At 35.1% G+C, this 6,160-nt stretch overlaps 1 long non-coding RNA gene across 1 annotated transcript; it reads right to left on the bottom strand.

Annotated features, from left to right (window-relative positions):
• On the bottom strand, positions 2,821–5,029 carry LOC109131319. Its single transcript, XR_002036947.1, has 5 exons — positions 4,947–5,029; positions 4,737–4,856; positions 4,433–4,560; positions 4,228–4,307; positions 2,821–3,916 (listed from the first exon to the last, which is right to left on the bottom strand). It is a non-coding gene; the product is annotated as an uncharacterized LOC109131319 (long non-coding RNA).

Below are 6,160 nucleotides of genomic sequence, written 5' to 3' on the forward strand. Positions count from 1 at the left end.
ATCACTCAAACACCGGCTCTATACGAACTTCTCTCTACGATACTCTCGAAATGACACTTACTTTGTGAGAGAGAGATTGCTGGATGTTTCTGTTCTAAGTCTTTTTTTTTATCTTCTCGATCGGTGATCGGCTTTTTTTTTTTCCGTAATGAGACTTGAACGTGTGTTTATATAGAGGTCTTTGTGATCGACTTAATTGACTTTGTTTTCTCAACAAATCAAACCCACTCAATCCACAAATCCAGCAACAGTTGTGTAGTGCTCTCCTTAATCCCGTTTCTCATGGAGTTGAGAACGAAGAAGACCGAGTCTTCAGGAGACGTGATAAAGAGATCGATATCTTCTCTTATTTTTGACACAACCAATGGCTTATTGGAGCTCCAACTTGAGCCCAACCACTTCTATGTGGTCCATTATCTATTCACACACTCCAAATTTATTAAGCCCACTGAGCTTAAATAAATTGAGGTCCAACAAGATATGCCACTGGCCGAACGCGTTCACTTAGACGGACTGGAAAACGGACTGGAAAACCGACTGTTGTGTGTGTTCCAGATGATAAAATAAAAGTGCCTCCTGTGTATGAGGGAAACCATCAGGTTTGCGATTCTGATAAATTTGATACTCAGGTTGGTTATATAATAATTTTGCAAGTCGGAATTGAATAAGTTGTGATCTAATAATCTATAGGGATTTTTATAATTTTTTTACTGATTTGATTTTTAATATTACAGCAGGAAAACTTGCCCCAGTCTCCGCCATCAAGGTGTCCAATATTTAATTATTTTGATTATTCTCTCTCGTGTATATATCAATTACTACTTAGCCGTATATAGATATATATGAATGGTGATGGTTGTAGTTGGTCTTTATGTAGATTGGCCTCACAGGAAAGGTTTCCGTCTGATATCGTTACTACCGCCAATCCTAATTATTTGCCATCAACAAGACTCAGCATCGCTAAGCAGCTCCGAGCAAGTTCAAAGATGCGATTCCTCCACAAACGCAAAGCTTCTGAAAGCAAAAAGAAGTTCGCTATGATCTAGCGCAAAATCCCATATCCACCACTCTATAAAACTGCGCTCTCTTTTCTTTCACTAATCATTTTATCATGCTTACGTATTATGGGAATGTGTTTTATTTATTCTGCGAATATCTTTTGTCTGATAAATGTGTCAGATTTCTTTGTCTCCTTTTGTATAATAACAACAGCTGGTCAAAGATTTGGTCATTTTTATATTTCTGCCATAAACAAAAACACAAGGAGACTAAGAAGATGTGTTAAATGAACAACAACTAACTACAAAATTTAGTTGCGGATTTTATCATGACTTGAAAAAAATACTTAGATATATATGAGGAACCTCTCCCATCTGAAGCAGGTGTGGCTAAGAGGATGAAGAAAGAGAGACTGAGGTTCCGTAACTAGGAGGAGAGCGCTGGCTGAGGTTATTGGGATGTCAGACAGAGCAAACGTGGAAACAGAGCCTAGTCCTATAAATGTCAAAGAAGGAAGCCTCGTTGGGAAATATGAATCACTGATGCAAATCACACTGATAACCAAAGGCAAAGGGAAGGGAGATAAATCTTTTACAGGAACCAGAGGTGAGACCGACGTAGATTTACCAATGCAATGTTTGATCATATACATTAGATCATTGCTAGCTTAGAGAATACCATATCAATAGTAGGTGCGGCAAGAGGATGAAGAAAGTGAGAGTGAGCTTCAGTGATCAACTAGGTGGAGAGGTGGCTGAGATTGTTAGGATGTCAGATGGAGCAGACGTTGAAACAGAGTCCGGTCCTATAAATGTCAAAGAAGGAAGTCTCGTTGGGATATATGAATCACTGGTGCAAGTCACACTGATACCCAAAGGCCAAGGGAAGGAAGGTAAGCATTTTACAGGAACCAGAGGTGTGACTGATTAGCTTCTTTAGTTATCTAAGTATTGTGTAGTGCGTTTTAATTTTAAACTGAAATTAGTTGTTTATTGGACTTCGATTTTGGAGCTGAAACCTTAGTTGTTGTTTGCTTTGATTTCAAAGCCATATGGATCAGAGATGAGTGTAGATGACTTGGCTGAGTTTGATGCTTTAAAACATGACTACAAGGTTGATTGGCACTTAAAACACCTGCAGAAGAAGTTAAGTCCGACTTCAGAAGAGCTGAAATCGAGGCCTGTAGATGTTAGGGATAGAAGACTGGCTTGTATCAGAAGGATAGTATTTCTCAGAGGGAAGGTATGAGAGATAGAGATTCGTATCTACACTCAGAGATAAGAGTATGTCGGGACATTTCAGGATTAATGGGAAGGAACATGGATAGAGGCCTGGAGAAATTTGGTCAGATATGTTGATGAGACGAGCAGAGGAAGCAACATTGGTTACTCGGATTAGAGAGGAGCAGCAGAGATTAGGCCTTACTGCAGAAAGTGATTGAATTGGTAATGAGAAGATGGAGGAATCAGAAGTAGATGAAGAAATGAAGAAAAAGACAAGAATTTGTCAGATTCATGGCCCTGAATTTCCCGGTGTTGGACATTACGGCCTCCACGAACAGCATCTAGTTTAACTGTTTTAACAGCTGCTGTTCCAGCTTCATCCTTAATATATATTTTCATACATATATATTATTGAAGAAGCTGTCAAGTAGAGGAGTATATGCAGAAGACAGAAAAGAATTCCAAACCTGCAAGGCAATGTAAGTATCTCCCATACAGAACTTTTCATGGTTTGGGTTAAGTGAAAATGTTCTTTTCTTCGTGTATGTGATGTGTTATAGCTTAATTGAAATTTTCTAGAAATCAAACCTGTCTTTTCTAATGTTGAAAATTTCCACAAAATGTTTGCATTATGATCAATCAAAAATGCAAGCAACAACACTATATCAATCAAAAACCAAGCAACCACAACTAATTATAGTACTACAGCAATTAAAATGCAACTAACAAGATACACTATGATCAATCAAAACGGAAGCACCAACACGATGATACTATTGAAAACGGAGGAAACAAAAAACATGTACTTAAAGATGAAATCACATACCACTGCCACAGAAGATGACATGATTTGAGAAACATATTAGATTTATAATCAATCAAAACGCAAGCAATCACAACTAGTTCTAGTACTACAATAATTAAAACGCAAGTAGCAACACAATGATACACTATGATCAATAAAAACGTGAGAACAACACTATGATATTTATTGAAAAGGGGAGGAAGGGAAAAAACATGTACTTAAGATAAGATCACAGACCACTGCCACAGAAGATGTCATGATTTGAGAAACATATCAGATTTATGATCGTGATCATGACATGTATATCAGATTTTTATGATCAATCAAAACGCAAGCAACCACAACTAATCTAGTACTACAATAGTTAAAACGCAAGTAACAACATAATGATACACTATGATCAATCAAAACGCAGCAACAACACGATGATATTATTGAAAGCGGAGGAAAAAAAACAGGTACTTAAGATGAGATCACAGACCACTGCCACAGAAGATATTATGATTTGAGAAACATCAGATTTATAATCACGATCATGGCATGTATATCAGATTTATGATCAATCAAAACGCAAGCTACCACAACTAATACTAGTACTACAACAATTAAAACGCAAGTAACAACACTATAATATAACGCAAGCACCAACACTATAATATTATTGAAAGCAGAGGAAAAAAACATGCACTTAAGATAAGATCACAGACCACTGCCACAGAAGATGTCATGTCATGATTTGAGAAACATATCAGATTTATGATCACGAGTCATAGCATGTATAAAAGTTATAAAAAATAATAGAATACCAATATATACCTGCTTGCAAAGAGGCTGAATGTCCCATACATCCAGCATCTTCCCAAATGCATGATAATTTCCCCCATGTTTCCTGCAGATAAAGTAGCAGATCCACAAAAAAATGTCATACAATTTTTTTAATATCGATTCTGCAAATGTTGTCAAAGACAACGGTGCAGCGTTAACTACCCTACTTGTTCTTTATCTTAACTCTTACAATATATTAAGTCAGAAAGAAGCCTATATGATGTTGAAAAATTATGAGAAGTATCGTTCATCACTACCACTGTAGTATATGAACTTCATGAACTATCTACGAATTTACATGTCAAAACATTACAATATACAAAGAACAATCATTTGGTCTCTGACTCAAAACATATGATACAAATACATACTTACTCGTTCAGTTAATCCTGTTGTGCACTAGAAGTCACCAAAATGCCATCAAAGAATCACATAGTCTCCCACAAATCCTCTCACTACAACAATATAGATAGACCCAACCAATAACACTATAACATTAGAAACTGATTGGAAAGATGGTTACAAAAAGTCAAACCTGAGACAGATCATTGCACACACTCTAGTTCTCTAGTTCACTAACCTTCAAGAACTCAGCAACTTTAGCAGCCAGTTTCAGCTGTTCATGCACACTTTGATTTCCATGCCATAGGAACATGGAAGTACCAGACTGCAGAAGGAGCATTCATAAGAGTTTAAAAATGTTGCCACCTGATGGAGGTATTGCAACACAATTACAAGTCAATATAACAAATCAAAGAATATTATGTTAGCCTAAGTCACCTCTATACAAAGCTGAATAATAACACTACACACCCTTATTCAAACAACAATATTTCAAAAAAATAAGAAAACTAAAATTTAAGGTACCAATTCAAATTACATACCATTATTATGTGAACTCCAGTTCTAGATACTTGAATAAGTGCAATTGATTCTGGCGTGTAAGTTTCGTCTGTCGACCTTGTCTCTCCCACACTGTTTCTGTACCTAGAGCTCAAACCACCCTAAAATGTCCATGTAAACCATATGAATCATTGTATTTTCTCTTGCGACTAAAATCACTTCATCCTCATCTTGAAACAACATACAAATACCTTTAGGACCACCGTAGGTTGAAAAAGGGCAACAAATTGGGGAGGCTCTTTACCTTTGTATATACGGCCCTGCAAGAAGATCCAATTATTCAATTTTTTTTAGTACTATTCATAATTGCTTTCAGTATAAAGAAAACATTGTACCTGCACATGTCTTCCTTTTAACATTGAATAATTGCTATACATAATTGTACTATACATAATTGCTTTCAGTTTAAAATTGTACTAGATTCAGATCCGCACGTATGTGCGGGATTGCTTTCAAAAAGTAAGTTGATTGTTTAGTGAAACTGTAATTTTAAAGAATAAAACTGTTATTTTTTTATAATTCGTTTATGGATAATAAAGGCGAGTAGAAAATGTGTGGTGAATGTGGTATAGTAGTTGTAATTGTATTAATTAATATTAGTAAACAATATATATTATAATTTGTAATGACAAATCTATACAATATTAGAAGCTTACGTTAATTTTAGATGACCAATTACTACGACGAGTATTCAACTCTTCATGTCTTTATAGACTGTTTTATCTCCAGGCTCCAGCCCATAATACGGCTATACTATTTTATAGTTTAAATTAATAGTATAAAATCTATACTATTTTATAATAGTATAAAATCTATACTATTTTATAGTTTAAATTAATTTGTTCGTAAAAAGAATTATACAACGTAACCAATTTTTATGTTCGTGTTTAACAATAAAATCATAACTTTCTCCTTCATGTATATACTTAAATAGTTGACTTTTATCAGTCTATAGTTCCATACTATGTACGCGTGGGTGCAACTCGAAAACTACTTGCAACGTTGTATTTTTGATCCTCCTCCAAGTTAGTGTAGAACATTATAAAACATAGAGTTAACAATGGCCATCCATGGAGAAATAACACTGATCAATCTTATAGTTTGAATTTATTGGTTATAAACTCCACCTTCAAAGTAACATACCATTTACCATGCCCGAGAAATTTAACAAAAGAAAGGCAATTTTATTTTTTTCTATAAACTCATTGAAAGAAAAAATTGAAAAAAACAACTTCTGTGACTCAACGACCAAAAACAGAAAAGGAAAAATAAGTGTATTGAAGAGGCAATTTCTTAACCTTCGTCTTCCACACAATATCAAATCAACCAGAGACATCAATAAACATCCAAGTTCATCAATAATTTACAGAATCCAGTAAGTATAACACTATGTGTGTTATTATAG

The sequence above is a fragment of the Camelina sativa genome, chromosome 20, assembly GCF_000633955.1.
Source record: "Camelina sativa cultivar DH55 chromosome 20, Cs, whole genome shotgun sequence".
In the NCBI taxonomy this organism is placed as follows: Eukaryota; Viridiplantae; Streptophyta; class Magnoliopsida; order Brassicales; family Brassicaceae; genus Camelina; species Camelina sativa.